An 18779-nucleotide genomic window follows, 5' to 3' on the forward strand; every position below is an offset into this window, starting at 1 on the left:
TACCACCAAAGGTGGAGAGGATAAGGTTGTAACACTTGGCCCCTCACTAAATGAAGCACTCAGAAGAGAGGGTCCTACACCACACCTGGGCATCGCAATAGAGATGACCCTGTTCACAGGGGCATGGGTGAGCGAGTCCCATCTCCACCCACACACACCCACCTTGCCCCTCTCCAACTGCAGCAGGTGGGGGACCTGACCCCTTCACCAGCTGCAGCACTCAGGAAAGCAGACCCCGCCCCTTGCTGGGCAGCCCAGTAGAGCTGACCCGTGGCAGAGGCACAGGTGAGCTGGTGTTGATGGTGTGAGAGTGAAATAATTGGCTACACCCACCTTGTCGGCCATGAGGTGGAGAGGGTGAGGGAAAGAAGCCCTATTCCCCTTGCCCGTGCCACCTACAGTGGGCAAGGGAGCTGGCCCTCCCGCTTATCAGCTGCAGCGCTAGGGATAGTGGGCTCTGCACCTCTGCTGGGTAGCACAGCAGAACTGACCCTGTTGACAGGTGTACAGGTGAATCAGCCCATAACGTGAGCATGGGAGATATGGCCCCGCCCCTCATCTGCCAAATGGTGGTGTGGGCAGGGGAGAGATGCTCCCCCTCACCTCCCCACTCCACTCCCTGCCTTCAACACTTGTGATGGGTGGGAGAGCTGGCCCTGAGGTCATAAGAACAGGAGAGCTGTCCCTGCCCCTCACCAGCTGCAGCACTCAGGAGAATGGTCCCTCACCTCACCTGGGCAACACAGTAGAGCTGGCCTTAATAGACCTGGTGTGGGAATGCAGACCCTGAGGGTATGAAAGCAAGAGAATTGGCACCTCTCCCTGTTCATTGCTACAAGGGGTGAAGTAGCAATGCTGGAGAGCTCACCCTGGTGGTGAGGACAAGTAGAGATGGCAGGCTGACCAACGCTGCAACTACCCAGGCTCAGAACAAGGTTTATGAGTTGGTCCACCCCAACATCCATCCCATCTATGATCTGCAGAAACACACAAAGGGACCAGTCCTACAGACCCAAAGCTTCAGGATCTCCATGACACAGGGCAGCAACAAGTTATCCAAAAGGAGACCCAGTGAGGGCCCATCATCAATAGTGTAGCAGAAACCAGAGCCTTAAGCCAGACCAACGGCTCTTTGCAATGAACTTTTGCAAGTAAAGATATATAGACAAAAGGGATTACTGCATGACTCACTGTGTCACACTACACTTTCCATCATGAGATCTTTCTCCTTTTTTTCTTTAAATTTTATTTTATTCTGGGGGATTGCAAGGGCAGAGGGTGGATATAAAGGGACAGGAAAATGAATGGGATGAAGATGAATGATGTGAAAGACACAAAGAATAAATACAAAGAAAGTGAAGAAAAGAACATCTCTCCATTCCCCAAACCACACCCTACACGTCTTGAAAGTAGACAGGAGAAAATAATTCCAGCACTGAACAATTATGCTTAGATGCTGTTTTTACAAAGAACTGAGAGAAAAATGGCGGAGAAGGACCCTGACTTTCTGCTCTACTGTACTGTGCAAGCAATGGACAGGCTTCGGTTTCTTGATAACAGTGTGGAGAGATATGAGGCAGCCTTGCCATGCTGATTTAGATGCAGGCAGAGTGTCTTTCAAGATCAGAATACACAGAGACCTGCAGTTTGAAAAGTAATGAAATGCCCTTGCCTCAGACAAGGCTGTGGATTTATAGACCTTGCTGCAGGGTGTGCATAGAAGCAAAGCTTTCTCTATCCTTTTAGGCAGAGTGATCTTCTCCTCTTTCCTGGGCTGGCAACTGACTCCTTAGATGATTCTCCACCCATGTTAGGTCAATACAGGGATGTAAACAGTGCTTAGTTCTCAGTAAATGTCACTCTCCCCTCACCATGTCAAATGAGATACTATAATGTAGTGTCCCCAATTATATGAATGAGTCCTCAACTTCTTGGCTGGGTTGCTAACACTGGTCAAGACAGTGTTCCCTTAGTTTGGGATGAGTGACTGCTTAGAAAGAGTTATCACCTCACATGCTCAACCCAGTAGAATGACGGTAGAGGTTCAGAACCTGTTTCTCGGGTTTCAGAGCAGTCAGAACCAGAGAGGACACTTTAGTCCTGCAAACCTGCTCAGATTTCTGTGGGGGACAGTGGGAGCTTTTATTATTTGTTGTAGTGTGACCAAAGCAAAAGAGAAAGGGTGACTTTCATCTTCATGAGGATCTGGCTTCATGCTACCACACACAGGAGCATGAAGTGTCTAGAGAGGAGACTTCATATATAATGTTATTAGAGGTTTGAGGGGTCATGTTTATAAACTTGTCCCTATGCCAATGAATGAATCCTTCACTAGGGCTCTGTCCTTGTCACTGGAAAGATACAACTTGCTTTGGCTGTGACTTTTTGATCACTCAAATGCGGATGATCCAGCAGAAGACAGTGAGCAGGCCCTTCAGTTTGCTATGTGGATTGTAAATTCCCCAAAGTCACAGGTGATTGGAGAGTTTGTAGCAGCAAGTTATGTTCAAAGGACTCAGAAAACATCTCTATCAACATCATGGTTGAGTTATTATATTCACTTGAGACTAGTGATATCTATTAGGAACCAAGAGCAAGTCAGGGCAATAAATTCTTCCCTAACATTAATGCCAGTAATGTAGCCCTGGTCAGTGTAATTGAGTAAATGATATCAAAGGGTTTAGGGAATTCATTCACTTTGTTTGAGCCCAGGCTGTCCTCCCCCTGCAATGTGGAAAGGGTCCATTTGCTTCCATATTAAGGGGATATAGTGCTTAGATGGCAAATACTCAAAGTTCCCAAGGTGCAGATTCTCAAGGTCAAGTTCAGAAAAGGCCAGTCTCAAAGATATGATCACATGTTGCCTGAGAACAGGGATTCATTTTTAAAAGTGTGAGGTGAGTTTGCCTTGTGTGAGCAGTACAGAGTGCATTTATACAAATCTAGGTAGCATTTGTCTGTCACTCGACATGTCCTGATCCAGTTAAACATTGTCAACACAAGAGGGTGAGGCCACTTCTGGCTTCACATGATATATAATTTACAGCAGCCTTTCTTTTATAAGTACAAGGGCTACATCCTAAAATAAGTGGAATAGAGAGAAGAAATGAACCAGTGACATTGTACTCAGTTATGAAGAATTGTGCATTGTTCATGTCATAGGGTCTCTATTTATATGCAAATAACAGTATGACAAGTCATCTGACCACCCATCTCCTTCACCCACCCTACCCCTGTCACCAAACATGTGAGGAATATGTTGTGTTGTAACTCAGGGCTTAGAATGTGTACAAACTAAGTAGGTGGCAATTTTTCTACTGGATCACAGTCTTGTAGGACTAATAAAATATGCGCAGATCACCACCGATTAAAATGTTATGTGATGGTGAACTGCATACACCCAAAAGTTAAAGGGGAAGGATACACTTCAATGTCCAAATGTTGCCCTGGGTGGTAACAGCACCATCTACCTGAGGTCTTGTGCATGCTATAATTTTATCATAAATATGGCAACTTCTCTGATATTTATTTTTTTTACTAAAAATAACAGAATTTTACCAAGAATATTTACTTTAATTGTGACAAAAGTCTAGGAGTTTGGTGTTATGCTCTTTATTTCATACAAAAGAAATGAAGTTGCATTCTTGTGACCACTTAATTCTAAATGCAGCGTCATGCTCATTTGTGTACAAAGACTTGCCTTACCTGAGAGACAGGATCCAAGCACTCTGCTAGCCTGTGCTGTTGTTGGGAGAATTACATGACCACATGAAACATGGATTGGGGAACTCAAATTGAGAAATGTAGCTAGGTCAGTTTGAAATGGGCTGTCAGTGTAAAAAACACCAGGTTTCAAAGACTTGGTTTGACAAGAAAGAATATATAATATCACAATGATGTCATTTGTTATTAGGGTGAAATAATACTTCTGAATTATTAGTATAACTAAAACATATTGTTAAAAATTAATTTTACTTTTTTGGAACTTCCAGTTGAAGATACCAGGAAAATAAAAATACACACATACTTTATATCATATTTTCACAGAGAGCTAAGCTGATCTGTGTTGCATTCTAAAACATCTTCAACTTTTGTAAATAAACAGAACTGAGAAATTCATTTTCCCACCTGTAGTTGAAAATTGAAAAAGAAAGTGACAGACAACTTTTATGAATTCACTGTTTAGAAAACAATGATGGAACATGCTATTGCCAAATTCTCATCATTGTTTCTCTTTGCATGTTTGTTTTGGTGGAGTGTGCTTAGGAGGGAGAGGTACTCAAGAGCTTTTGTAATTCATTCATTGCTTTAAAAAGATATACACACAGAACTGAGGGTGGAACTCAATGACAGGTGGTCCAGCTTGCATGTAGACTGTTCAATACCCACCAAAACAAACACAGACTGTGGAAGCTCCTTGAACGTTGTTTTAGTTTTTAGTTTTCTGAGACAGGGTTTCTCTGTGGCCTGTGGCTTTGGAGGCTGTCCTGGAACTATCTCTGGTAGACCAGGCTGGCCTCGAACTCACAGAGATCCATCTGCTTCTGCCTCGTGAGTGCTGGGATTAAAGATGTGCAACACCAATGCCCAGTTTATGGAAACTCCTTGTTAATGGTTGCCAAAGAGACAGCTACTGCAGTTTATCAGATACTTAAGAGTCCTCTGCTTACCTTTGGAAAATATGGTGTTCAGAATTTTATAATGTTTCTAACACCTCCCACGCTTACATCTCTCCTGTAAACACCACAGGTGTAATTGGAATAGAGTTCCCACATTATTAGATCACTTGCTGATCCCCAAAGGTCCTCAAGTCTGTGTCCCCACGACCACCTTACAGCAGCCCACTGAGGTACTGTGTCTCCAGACTGCATCTGTACCACTTTCAAGAAAGGGAGATCAGCACGTTCAAAACCATGGCAGTTGTTTGAAATGAAACACCCCACTTAATTCAGTAAAATGTCACCCTATGCTATTGTTGATATCCCTTCGGAGACAGGAATGGGGACCAGTGGGACATATTCTATTGAGCACTGAGTTGGTCATTTTGTTTTCAGAAACAGCTTTAACCTCATTCCTACAGAAGACACCTTGAGGCTGAAGCACACTGGCAGAGCTTGCCCACCTATGCCAGCCAGTGCCTTTCTCTGTAGACTCTGCCTTATCTTATTTTTGAAATAACATTGACTGTATTAACAGCTTCTTAAAGGAAGGTTTTAATGTAGGTTTCAGCACAGGCATCAAGAGAGGCAGACTCATAGAGTGTTACAGGCCTTATAGCAGGCAGCATCTGGCTTATTGCCTGCTCGGATGTGAGATCAAATGGGGGTTTCTTTAATTTTATCATGGGGGTTCCCATATACCAGTTTTTGCTGATCAGATTATTTAATCTTGCTGGATTCTCCGTGTTCCACAATTTATTTTCTGTTCTTTCTCCACGAGTAATGTGGGTGAGGCATCCATGCTTGTTCCTACAAATTAAAGCAAACGAGATGTATCACCATGAATTTGTGTAAAGGACTGAATGGCTAGATGGTTTTCAATATCTCCTGTAATAATCATTTTGCTGATAAATAGGAACAGTAGATAGCGATCCATTTAGGTAAAACTTTCCTGAGACATTGCACTGAGTACTTCCCCTCTCTTACACATAACTCTTTCATTACTGGGGTTCCACTGCTTGGAAAAGTGTTCAAAAGCAAGTTGCAGCTGACATGGACCATTTGCTCTTACGTTAATTATTCTCAAAGGGAGAATGGGGATACAATATTTTTTCTGTATATAACACATATAACCACTCCTTTGCTCCCCACGTGTGCCAAGGAACACTGCTTTCTGTTTTTTTTTTTTTTGTTGTTGTTTCTTTTTTTTTTTTTTGTCTACTAATCCAGAGGAATGAGCAATATTTTCTGTCTGAATTTGGCAGGATGCCTTTATGTATCACCTAAGTAAGCGTCCTTTTTATACATGGATGTTTTCAAATATTTTAATCCTTCACACTGGCAGCCTGTCCAGTTTGATGGCATATGTGTTTTGTTTTCTTTTTTTAGTTAAGCATCAAAGCAAAATATTTCACTAGAGTTCCCTAATGCACACATTTCATGGAATGATTTGAAACAGTATTATCAAAGAAACATGATGTAGCGCGTTGTAATGAATGATATTTATGGTACAGGTGCGATGGAGCGCCTACCTAGACAGTAGGGTTTAAAAGACGCCTTGATTTAAGAAAATCGGGAGCACCTTGGAGCTGAAGTTGCTCATGTGAATGATGGTGGGTCTTCTCACCTTGTGCATATAGTGCCAGGACCCAGAAGCCCACACACCTTCTGCCTTTGATGAGCCCCTTCCAAGGAGGACTCACTTAGGAGCCTGACCTCACTAGGATGCACCATGAAATGCCCCTAATTTTATACTCAACTGAGGGATCAGAGGACTTCTTCTGAACCAAGGAGGGCAGCTGCAGCTTCTATTTGCTCTTTCTAGTCTCTTCACATCTGACACTGAGATAATTTGGGACGAAGATAGAATTACAGAAATTGATTGTGTGCTATTAGCATTATAACTCTAATTTTTCATAGAAAATGCATAAACTACCAAATTGTGGTAAATAATATTAGCCATAAAACTACATGTTCATAGTTCGTAGCATGTATATACACATGCATGAGGGTGAGTGTGTATTAAAATGATTTCATGTTGTTACATGATTAATTTCTCCTCAAATACCAAAGTTAACAAATATATAATTCTTAACTTCAAAACCAAAATAAAATAAAAATAATTTTTTGATTGTGAGTTCATATTTATATAACTTAGCAACTTTATTTGAAAACTGAACTGTCATTTCCCATAGAAATAATAACATTTGCTGTGGAAGATGTTCACATGGTGGATCAATTAACAGTAAAGGGATGTCTTCAAGGGCGTATGATTAACAGTCTAGATCCACATTGCTGTGGCCAGAACTCCCTTTGCTGGTTTACATGCATGCAACCTCACCATATTTCAGCCTTTAAAAATGATGGTAATAATGGTGCTCACCCCATAGGATTGTTTTGAAGATCATCTGCATTGACATATGCAAGTTCAAAAGTATATGTGGTAGATATTAATATAGCTTTTGTGTATGTATGAAATAGGCAGCAAACACTTAGAAATGCCCTAAGATTTGGTGACAGTCCATCTGTTAAAATTAGATAGCAATGCCACCAGGACATCACCATCTTCTTTTATTCTAACAAAAAGTGCTAACCAAATATGCTGGGAGTCCATGGCTAGTATCCATAGGCATCTGAATTCAACACTGGAAACAAATATTTTTGTGTAAAAAAACAAGCCATGGGTCAGAATTAGCCTATAGTACTTTCACTGTTTAAACCTGTATTTATAGAGATTATTCAAGCAGGAGCGACACCCTCTGAGTATCCGTGATTTATAATATTTAGAAATTTATCATTCTTTCCCTGGAAACTCTTTTACATTTATATCTGGAAAGACACAGAGAAAGCAGTTTTGCTCATGATCTGACATTTAAAAATGGAAGACAAACATGCTTGTGGATTAATTTAGACACCAAATAATAACCTGGAGGTAATTAAAGTAAAATTATGGAAGTTCCTCATTAAACAATACTAGAATGAGTCTCTAAATCCCATTTTAATCTTTCCTGTTGTGTAGATTACCCCACTGCAATAAAAAAATTTTCTAGTCTCTGCTTTTGTGTGTAAATTATATGTTCTTCTCTCTGTACTTCAAATGTTATCAGTAAAATCCTCGACCAGTTAAAATGATATTTCCCACGTAAATGCAAGTGTGTCTTAGATACAACAGAGCTTAATATTTAAAATAAAGAATTCTAATGTAACAATTAACACTAGAGTAATTTGTCATACTTTCATAACAAATCTGACTGCCTTCTTAGGAAAGAAATTGTCCATTATATAAAAGACCATTGCCTGAATGAGATAGACATTAAGAAAAATCTTAATCATCAACAGCTAAACATCTTACAGCCAATTATTATTTACAAGAACCAATATAGATTCTCCAGGATTCAGTATGATAGGTAACTGTTTAGAATTGTCCTATGTGTCTATAGCAAAGGAGGATAAATCCAGAAATTTACTTCTAATATTGCTTGAATAATAGTTATTGTGGTTCTATGACACATCATACCACTGACACTACTTGAATGAATGTTGTTGGATGAGGGGATGAAAGTCTTTCCCTTCTTAGCTATCCTCCTGCAGTCCTTGTCACTTGCAACAGACAGCTCACTGTCCATACCCATTAGTTGTCTGTAGACTTGCAGGGCACAGGGTCCCTACCTACCAAATCCCAACTTCACAACAATTAAATGCTTCCTAGGTGACACTTCAAACAAACATAGCTCATTCAGCACTATTCAATCTTTCTTTTACATCTCCCCATCTAGATCTTGATTTCCTTTGTATTTCTGTCAGACACCTGAGTGTGTCTGTTCTCATCTTTGTTGAAATCTTTCACTTTTTCCTACGTTCTGCTAGTCTGTGTATTTAAGAAAATGCACTTATTAGATCCCATGTTTCCTGATGGCAAACCAAATCTCACCATCCTAACCATTCTGTTAATCCTACTTTTTCTCATCTCTTTTCAAACTTTCCCAACAACTGTTGAAGAGTCTTATCCTACAGGGAGTGCTCTTTAAAGCATCATTCTGTAGTCTGGACTAGGCTGGTCCCTTATGTGGGCCTTTTGTAGAGAGTTTTGCCTTTGTCTATTCTGGGGCAAGAAACCAGCAAGAAGGAAGTGTGTCGGCACTGAGGATGTGCCCTCTTCTAGAACTTTTTAAGTCACATTCAGTAGCAGAGGCTCTATAATGAATCACCAAATCATACCCATTCTTAGGGCCTGCCTTGAGGTTTATTACAGTTGTGCTTCAGAGGGTGGCAAGCTGAGTGGTTGTGGTTTAGGGGCAATGTGAACCACTGGGAATGAGACATCAAGAAACACTTGCGAGGAGGCAAGGGGAGAGAGAGAGGTACAGGATGGTACTCAGTGGTTCTCCCTCGGGAGTGTGTCCCTTTACAGAAACCTACTTGGCTTTCCAAGATACTGTGAAGGAATTATTGTCAAAATAAAAGCCTAGAACAAGGCTGATTTCACATATTCCTTATCCAGAGTAGATAATATTTTAAATGTTTAAATGTGACATCTGGTCCTGATGTATTCTGCAGTCTGCGGTGAATTGTTTTCACTTTTACTTGTACTCTTTGTCTTTTAATTTCTTCCCTCTGCCCTTCTTTTTGCTCTCCCAGGATAACTACAAATGCTTTCCTTTCACATTCTTCTCTTCTGGTACTGTTCTCCTTCCATCTTCCTCCACAGTGAACAGTCCACAGTGAATCTGTACCTGGTAAACCTGCATTGCTGACCCAGCTGGTTCATATAACCTGACTAACCCAGGTTCGGAAAAAAAAAAAAAGGATTGCCCTTTTCTCAGAACCCCCAGGCTTCTGATGATTTGTCCCACATCCTGTTGTTGCTCCAGTGGTTATCCAAATCATCAATGGTCAGAATATGAAGCTAAATAATGATACTATATTATTTTCTTTTTAGGAAAGGCCAACACTGTGCTATGATCAACTGGGTTTTTAAAGATTTACTTTATATTTTTAATTATACCTATGTGTGTTGGTTTGTGTATAGGTTTGTGCACACCAATGCTAGTGCCTTCAGAAGCCAGAGGTGTCAGATTCTAGTAGGGCCAGAGGTACAGACAGTTGTGACCCACTGGATGTGAATGCTGGGAACTCAGATGCTCTGCAAAAGCTACATGCACTGGTAAACTCTGAGTCATTTCTTCAGGCCTGTACATAACAACTGGCTATACTGCAACCAAACATAACAACTGTTAACACTGCAACCAAACATAACCACTGTTAACACCACAACCATATATAACCACTGTTAACATTTCAACTAAGCACAACAATTGTTAACACTGCAACTAAAATTGACAACTATTATTAACAGTGCAACTAAATATAATAACTGTTAACACTGAAACTAAATGTGGCTGTTGTTAACATTGCAACCAAACATAACAACTGTTATCATTGCAACCAAGCATCACAACTGTTAACACTGCAACCAAACATAACCACTGTTAACACTGCAAACAAACATCACAACTGTTAACACTGCAACTAAAGACACGGGAAGATAAACTGTATAAATAAATGCTTTTATTTTAAGATATCTTTGCATAATTTAATTTTGTAATTTGTATTTCAATAATTTGCTACCACCTTTTAGTACAGGAAAATTGATATTTTTTTTCTTGATGCAAACAGCATGAGGCTTTATTGTTGTTTAACGAGCTAACCCATGTTAGCTCAGGTCTTTCATCTACCCACCATGGTGGATGTCTAGGAAAAGACAGTTCAAACTGTCTGCATAGAGATCTTATAGGGCAGCATAAGGGGAGTGTCTAGGGGTATGTACAGGCTCAGGATTGGTGTGCTCCAGGCTTGGAGGGTTTGCTCTGTGTTGATTGGTCAACTGGTTGTTATAGCCCATAGGCCCTCCCAGGGTGGTTGCTATGCTCTGCACATCATTGCTGTGGGCTTGTCCGTAAAGCACACCCAGAGCTGTAAAGCATAGTACCACCAGCTAACTTCTGATTGGTTCCTTGCCACGAGGCAGGCATCTGACCTCTTAGTGACTAAGACAAGGTCAGACAAGCACATGTTTGGCTGTTATGGCTGCTGAAATGGGGAGCTGGTCCATTCATTCCCCCATTTTTTTGGGGGGGGGGAATTCCAATCATGGAATTGCTGTCTCTCTAATGTCCCCATCAGGAAATGAGAGATATTTGCATCCCCATGCAAGGGAGTTCCTTTTGACTTAGCATTTTAACCAAGGAAAATAAGTGACGTATTCTTTCTCATGCTACTTCCTGCTGACTTTGGGATGAAGTTAGGGACCTAAGAAGGCTGAAATGCTAGTCAAAAGCAAAAAAAGGAATTTAGGCAATGGGGAATCCATCAGGGGCTGTTGGCAGATTCTGTTGCAGAGACAGGGGGTGTCCATATCAACTGGACTGGTTCACATCCACAGCAAGTCCAGGATTCGCAATCTACTTAGGAACAGCCTGAAGTCAGCAACTGATATTCAGATGTCTGCCAGAAGCAGAAACCTGTTTAAGATATGTTTAAACTAGGAACAGAAGTTAAAACTTATTTACTGAAGCCCACAGTGCAGAAAAAGCAGATATCTGGATATCTGTTCAAACAGCAGGAACATATTTATAATTTTGAGTCCTAGCAAAAATACAGATTTGGTCTAGAAGCATGTACATTTTTCTTCTGTCCAGAGAGCCAGGTATGGATTGGACAGAGGTGCCTTTGGCCTGATGAAAAGCCCTTTAAGTTTATACTTAGATGACAACCAAAATAAACCTAAAAACCTTGAGCTTGTTACTGAACAGAAGATAGTCACTATTTTATCAGCTAACATACTGATTATAGTCTTGTGGATCTGACTGTCTGATGCTGTCAATCTGACAACTATTAATATTCCAGAGATCTGAGAAGGGTATATTTTATCCGAATCTATTAAAAAGTGACAGAAGCCAGTTAGAAGCCAGTCCATATACAGTTAGCCATACCCAAGTCTCTCCATTATCGCTGGAGGCAGATGTCTCAAAGAAAAGCAATCTTCGCCAGGCCTATAAGGTGAGAGGTTTTTTTTTTTTTTTTCTCTCTCTCTGTGGAAGACAGACATGGAAAAGATTGACCTTGTTTTGTCTAGGCAAAGGGGGTGCAATCAATTTTCCAGTGTCCAGCAGCTTTGTCCACAGACTTGGCCAGGTCCTGGCGGGCAGCAGGTATCACATCTGAGCATCTAGCTCACTGGTCAGTGTCATCATTATCCAGGTGCAGGAACTGGGGTGCCTCATAATCTTCTTTAGAGACTTTGGGTCACTGTCAGGATCTGGCAGTCTGTCTGATATCATAAACTTTTAAAATAACATTTTAAATGCCATATTCTGCAGGTCTCTGAAGCACACAGGTGGCTAGGTAAGGTCTTATTTCTGTAATTTATTTTCAGCCTGACTAACTGGTTTTAACTTAGTAAAATATTTGAAACTTAGCACAGCTGAATTTAAAACTGCATAGAGTTACCTTATATTTCTTAAACAGTAGCTACATGTACATATTTTAGCTGCTTGCTTAAACTTAACTTCTTTCTGAGACAGGGATTTTCTCTGGCTTTGGAGCCTGTCCTGGAATTCGATCTGCCGACCAGGCTGGCCTTGAACTCACAAAGATCCACCCACCTCTACCTCCCGAGTGCTGGGATTAAAGGCATATGCCACTAACGCCCTAAACTTAATCTCTGAAAACATAAACTGTAATATCTTATAATAGATTAGATAATCCATTTCCCTGCATACCATGTGTGTAATATCTTATAATAGGTTTTATAAAACAAGAACTTTACATTGTCAGGCTTTGCTTAAAAATGATTCTAAATTGAAGCTCTTTAAGTATAAACATTAATGAAAAAGACATTTTAAAAATATAAACATTAAAAAAAACTGGTTTTAAAAAGAAATTTAAATTCCCTAAATGTCTTTCTGTAATATATAGAAGTATTAACAATTTAAATCTTAACTGAAAAACTTGTTTCTAAGATGGTACCTCTAATTTCCATGCGGTCATCTTTAGTCATGATGGCGGTTCAAGTATCTTTTTTTTTTAAACTTCAGCAAAATGGCTACCAGTTATTTTGTGCCATGTGGTTGGCTACAAAATGGCGGTGACCTGCACCATTTGTTTTAGCTGTATGCTTGTAACAGAACTTAGGTTATGCCAGGAAACAGAACATTTTAAAACAAGCATACATAAATTACTTGAGAAATAAACAGGACTTTTTAAACAGAATTAACTTAATATGCTTAAAATTTTAACTTATATCACCAATTTTTAAAATTTACTATTTGTAGACATGAGAAACCATAGCAAACAGTTTACATTTTTTTCTGACTTTTAACAACCTTTCCTTTGACCTTCAACTTGCTTTAATCCTTTATAACTTTCTATATACCTTTAGCTCATTTCTCTGATTTCCTTAGATATTCTTAGACAAATTTCTCTTTCCCTCTTTATTATTTTAGTCTCTTACATTTTCTCTCATGTTTCAGTCAACATAAAAACTCTTATCAAAGTCCTTTTTATAGTTTTTAATAACTTTAAGGCCATTTCTTTGGAACGTCCGGATCAGGCCAGATGGTTCACCCGCCACAGCTCCATGTGCTCAGGGCAGAGATCTGGGGGTGGGGTGCTGCTGGTAATCCCAGACCCTAGGCTAATGCAGGGGTGGGGAAAAGACCCCCTCCATTTCCCTGCATACCATGTGTGTAGAGCACAGAGAAGGCCAGGCAGCCAGGCAGATGGTGGCCTTGTAGCCACGTGCTCAGGGCAGGGAAACTCCTGCCACAAGCCAGGACCCACGGCAGGATGGCAGTTGGGGCAGAGACAGCCCCACTTCTCATGCCTCACAGACCGGCAGGTGAGGATAGAAAAACAGACTCACCTACTTCAGCCAGGCTCAGCTGTGAGGGCCACAGCAATGATTGGAGTTCAGAGTAGCAGTCTCAGGGGACTCCACCGCAGAGCACTCTAACCTGCGGTGCATGGCAGAAGAACTCCTGTACTGCGCCACATGCTCAGGGCAACAAGAAAAGACCCCTGACCCATGCATGCCACTTGCGTGGGCAGTAAGGACAGAAGGAGATGCTTCACAAACACACAGCACAAATGTGAAACTTGGACAGAACAAAATTAACATAATCAGCAGACCTGAAAACACAAAACTGACTCACCACTGAAAAGCAGGCAGAGAGGGTATGCGCTGCAACACATCAGATAACACAGATAGCAAACCTGCTGCTCAATTGCCCAGTCACCCAGCCCGTTCCAACCCTCAAGGCTTTACAGAAAACGTACAGAAACAAAGACTGGAAAAGAAAGTTACCTAGTGTGGCACTACCTGACTCAACAAAAGGGGGTGTCGTGGTGGATCCTGAATTGAAAGCCAAAGATGAAAACACAGAGATAGAATAGACAAAAAAGAACAGATGCCAACCTGATCCATCTTCACTGCTTATAAGGCAATGGTGCTGGGAAGACGGGCGGCAGAACCAGGTGGCTACAATTGCCACTAACTGAGGAGGGTCCAAGCGTCCTTGGCCCCCATCTGTACCTCCTGGGTGTCCTCAGGGTAGCAGTCTGTGATCCTCCGGGCACATTTGCCAATCACAGTTGAGGTAGAATCTGGAGACAGACACAAACAGCAAAAACAGAAGGACAGACACAACAGACAGTACAAACTGCACGGCAGACCAAATTACAGACACAGACATGGCACCAAACCAAAATTACAGAGCGGGAGGTAAGCGGAGTCGGGGGGCCAGTTGCCCCTCGGAGAAGCAACACTTTGTATCCTTCCCTTCCCCAGACACCTCGGACTTTCGTCCAGGGCAGGACCAAGAGACCCAGAGCATGTCTGCTTTTGGTGAACGTCTGCTTTCCCTATGGTCCAAATCAAATGACCCTCAAGACTTTCGTCCAGGGCGGGACTCATCAGAGTCTCAGGACATGTCTGTCTCCCCCTGAGGTCCAAATTACCAAATACAAGTCCTGCGCAGGCACAGATCAAATCCAAGTTTGGTATGGCAACAAACCAACAAAACAGCAAGAGACATAACAAGCAAACAGAGACATAACATTGAACATATAAGTTGCGAGCTGGATTGATTTTGCCTCCAAGATCGAATCCATTCAGGTAAGGGGTGGTTGCAAATCCAGGATGAGCCCCCAAATGTAAGAACCCCGGAAGCTCAGGCCTCCAGGATCTCAGCCCAGGACCCCAATCACCAGGCGGATTCGAAAGTTTTATGCAAACACCATGAGGCTTTATTGTTGTTTAAGGAGCTATGCCCATGTTAGCTCAGGTCTTTCATCCACCCACCATGGCAGATGGCTAGAAAAAGACAGAAAATTGATATTTTTAAAACCATTATTTACCATTATTTCCCTGATGTAAAGAAGATTGTTGTTCACTTTCCTTGGTACAATTATCATGGGATCCCTAAGACACCTAGCCAATTTTGTCTCTCTCCCCAAGAATATCATGGATTCCATATATCCAAATGTGATGTGTAATTAGTTAAAGAGGATTTAAATTTCCACAAGTCATTTTGGGGTATGCAAGTCTCATTGTAAGATCTTAACTCCAGTGTTGGTACTTCCAATTGTATTGAGATGCCACAGGATTGATTATGACTAACAGAATCTTACTGTGTTTTGTTGCATTATGGTATTACCAGCATCATGCTAGCCAGATAATAGCACTGTTGAGTTAATGGGAAGTTCCCAACCCAGACTTACAGATAATACTCCTTTTCCTAATTAAACAACTCATAGTCCATTTATAGGATGCCCTCCCTCAAGATTAAGGAGGAGCCATTATCACTTCTACCTCACCTCTGATGAGGTGTTTGTCTTCTATCCTCTTTGTACCTCTTTTTAAACTGTTTACCCATGGCATTTATCTCAATGTCCCATGAGTCTTTCTGTGTGCCTGACATCATCTTACCAGTGAAATAACTGACTCTGCTCAACAGACACTTGAAAAAGGACAATTGGTTCTGAAACAGATTGTCATCAACCACCCTGGGTGAAAAGGAAAGAGAACTCTAACTATTCAGGACAAAAGTGTTAGTGTCCTCTAAAAAAATAGAACTATTAGTTATGTGGTGTATAGAAGTTTAAAAATAGATTTACTGGGGGAGTTGGTCCTCGTGATTATGTTGTCTGAGAAGTGTCACAACTTCAATTCAGATTGAATTCACAGACCTGTCCACTAGGAGAACCAATGCTTTCATTCTCCATGCAAAGTCAAAGTCCTATGACATCAGTAGTTACAGATCCTGGAATCTAAAATCACGATGCCCAGCACAGCCAGGGTACAAGACCAGATAAAATAGGTGTTCCCTCTGTAGATAACAGGACATATCCACCTTCTCCTTTTCTCTGAGTTCACAGTAGATTATCTGGAGCCCATCTACACTGAAGGAGGAACATCATTTTTACTCAGTTCACTAACACAAATGTTGATCTCTTCCAGAAACTACACACAGAGGCACCTACAAATACTCTTTTACCACTATGTCCATGTCTCTTGGTCCAGTCAAGATAACACATAAGATTAGCCATCACCTTGACTGAGAATCGCATATATTTGGCTCAGGGCATTTAAGAGAGAAGTCCAAAAGATTTTTAATGTTAGTGAAATTCAAGTCCCAAGAAAGCACTGCAACTTCAAACTGAATCTTCTGAAAGTTGATCAACTAATTCAAACTTTAGTGATGTGGAGAGGTGGTGCAGGGTCAGAGCCTACTCACAACTTATCTTGGGCTATCTCTAGCCCCTTAAATAGTCATTGCTTGCCCTAATCTGTGTCAGGCCTAACATTTTGTGATTAAAAGATTAAAACTTTTTTAGAATTTATTAACACATCTCTATATCCACCACCCACAGGCTAAGAATGCTACCAGATAGCATCTGAGGACTGTAGCTGAGACTTTTTGGGGGGTTGGTAGTTACCCATTTCTCGGATGTTTCTACCAATGTATTTGAAAAGTATCTGGATTTACGACTTTTCTTTATTCTGTTAATATAAAGTCATAAAATGACTTCCATGTTGGATCATGGAATTTGGAGTCACCTAAATCTGTGTTCCTGGGCCATGTAATCACTCACATATGTCTCCAGAATAAAATCTCTGTGGTGGTTTGAAAGAAAATGGCCCTCAAAGGAAGTGTTACTGATGGGAAGTGTGGCCTTGTTGGAATAGGTATGGTCTTGTTTGAGGAAGTGTGTCACTATGGAGGCAGACTTTGAGGACTCATATATGCTCAAGCCACACCCAGTGAAACGTTCACTTCTTGTTGCTTTCCAATCAAAATATAGCCAGCACTACATTGCCTTCATGCCACCATATTGCACCATGATAATAATGGACTAAACCTCTGAAACTGTAAAACACCCCAATTAAATGTTTTTTTTCCTTTATAAGAGTTGTTATTATCATAGTATCTCTTCATAATAATAGAAACCTTAATCAAGACAACCTCTTTTCCCATTTGAGCTGTTTTTGCATTGACAGATATGGTACCCAACATGGGGTTCCAAGCATAATCCATTCTTCATAGGAGGAGTCACTTGGATGGATAAAAAGATAACAGCATGAATCCATTGAATCCAACCTATCTGGCATTATCGCCTTAGGTGGATTATAGTGAGTTCTTTGTGGGAATATCTTGGACCTTGGCTTAGTTGACAGGCCATTTGTTTCTTCTGATCTTGTTATTAAAGTATTTTATATGGTTGATACCTTTGGTTTTGTTTTATTTTCAAAATATTTGATTTAAGATTCTATTTTGACTGGATGGTGGTAGTGCACACCTTTAATCCTGACATCCAGAAAGCAGAGGCAGGTGGATCTCTGTGAGTTTGAGGCCAGCCTGGTCTACAAAGCTACACAGAGAAACTGTGTCTCAAAAACCAAAAAGTAAAAACAATTCTATTTTGTTCATATATTTTGGGTGCTGCCTTAGTTACTTTTCTACTGCTGTTACAAAACAAACAAAATAAATGACCAATCAAATTATAGAAGAGTTTGTTTTTAATTAATGGTTGCAGAGGGTTATAGTCCATGACTGTGGAAGAGAGGCAGCAGGCAGACATGTAGCTGGAGTAGTGACTCAGAACTCACATCATAAACTGTAAGTAGAAGGTAGAGCAAGCTAACTTGAAATGGTGTGAATCATTTAAAACCCCAAATTGTGCTCACAGTGACACACTTCCTCCAGGAAGATCATACCCCTTGGTCCTCCCCAAACAGCTACCAACTGAGGATCAAGTACTCAAATGCCTGAGAGTTCTGTAGGACATCTCATTCCCACATCTTGCTCTAGACATCTGATTTGTCTATTTGCTCGATTTCCCATCTCTAGATACATTTTAGATTTTACTTGGCTTGTCTGCAGCTTTTCTTTACTTCTTGCAGTTTGGAGGCATTTGGATTTCTGTTTGGGATTTATTTCTGCTGGAACATTTTGATTTATTATCACTTGATCTTTGTCTCTTGACATCCCTCCTCAGATACTTAATTGTGCATTTTTCTATATCTTTTCCTGCTTATTGACACCCTCCAGGCCTTTAGCTTGGGAATTATATGGTCACACAATCATGAAGACTCCAGAGATAGGAAGCATCAGTGACCCCAGCTTAACAGGGTAGATGTGTGAAGCAGAGCTCCCACACTTGCAATAGCTTCTATGGCAACACAACAAAATTACTCTGTTGCTCTATCAGAAAGAATTTTATTGGCTCATCCAAGATGACAGATGAGGGGTTTGATCATCCTGTTTCTTGAGCACCCTATGTTTCCATAAATGTGAAGGATAACACTAAGAACCAGTAGAAGAAGATGGTTTTGGGGTAAAAGCTAATAGAATAAATGACCCAAACAATATATAAATCTGATCTAAAACAAATATCCCTGGCTTGCATGAAGAAGCTTGAAATCTTCTAGGAGGAAGAAAAAAAACACAAACCAATGTTTCTAAACAGGGAAAAGTATTTGAAGATAAATTACCATCAGGTGCTCCAGCTAGCTTTATGCAAGGTAATTATGAACCTTCAATGTGCAAGTATATAGAAAAA

At 40.7% G+C, this 18779-nt stretch overlaps 1 protein-coding gene across 1 annotated transcript in view; it reads right to left on the reverse strand.

The window, feature by feature from the left end:
• Positions 1-5197: 5197 nt before the first annotated feature.
• Positions 5198-18779, reverse strand: part of Fam110b (family with sequence similarity 110 member B) — a 211383-nt gene continuing 197801 nt past the window's right edge. Inside the window, exon 4 of the transcript XR_004768310.1 lies at positions 5198-5468. The gene's annotated coding sequence lies outside the window, so the exon portion shown is untranslated. The remainder of the gene's footprint in view (positions 5469-18779) is intronic.

Source organism: Cricetulus griseus, chromosome 2, assembly GCF_003668045.3.
Source record: "Cricetulus griseus strain 17A/GY chromosome 2, alternate assembly CriGri-PICRH-1.0, whole genome shotgun sequence".
Lineage (NCBI taxonomy): Eukaryota > Metazoa > Chordata > Mammalia > Rodentia > Cricetidae > Cricetulus > Cricetulus griseus.